Source organism: Coenobita brevimanus, chromosome 7 (assembly GCF_032717465.1).
Source record: "Coenobita brevimanus isolate Jiangsu-jjx chromosome 7, ASM3271746v2, whole genome shotgun sequence".
Classification (NCBI taxonomy): domain Eukaryota; kingdom Metazoa; phylum Arthropoda; class Malacostraca; order Decapoda; family Coenobitidae; genus Coenobita; species Coenobita brevimanus.
The window spans coordinates 29708425-29708758 of record NC_136960.1 but is presented as its reverse complement, the minus strand read 5'-3'; positions in this window follow the sequence as shown (position 1 = coordinate 29708758).

The following is a 334-nucleotide window of genomic DNA, read 5'->3' as shown; positions in this document are numbered from 1 at the left end:
TTTTACATGTATCAACACAACACATTCTTCCACAGGAGTACACTCCAAGGTTTGATAACATCCAGTTCAATCCTGCATCATCCTTGAACATGCTTGTGGTTTCATTCACTCAGGACTTATCTTGTTAAAATCATATTATATGTCTTGTAAAATCTGCTTCCAAGAGATTAGGTGTGCTAAGCCGACTCCGTACCTTCTTTACCCCTGCACAGTTGTTGACTTTATACACAGGTTTTATTCGCCCCTGTTTAGAGTACAACCCTCATATGTGGGGAGGCTCCTCACATACAGCTCTTATCAATAGGGTGGCGTCAAAGGCTTTTCGTCTCATCAA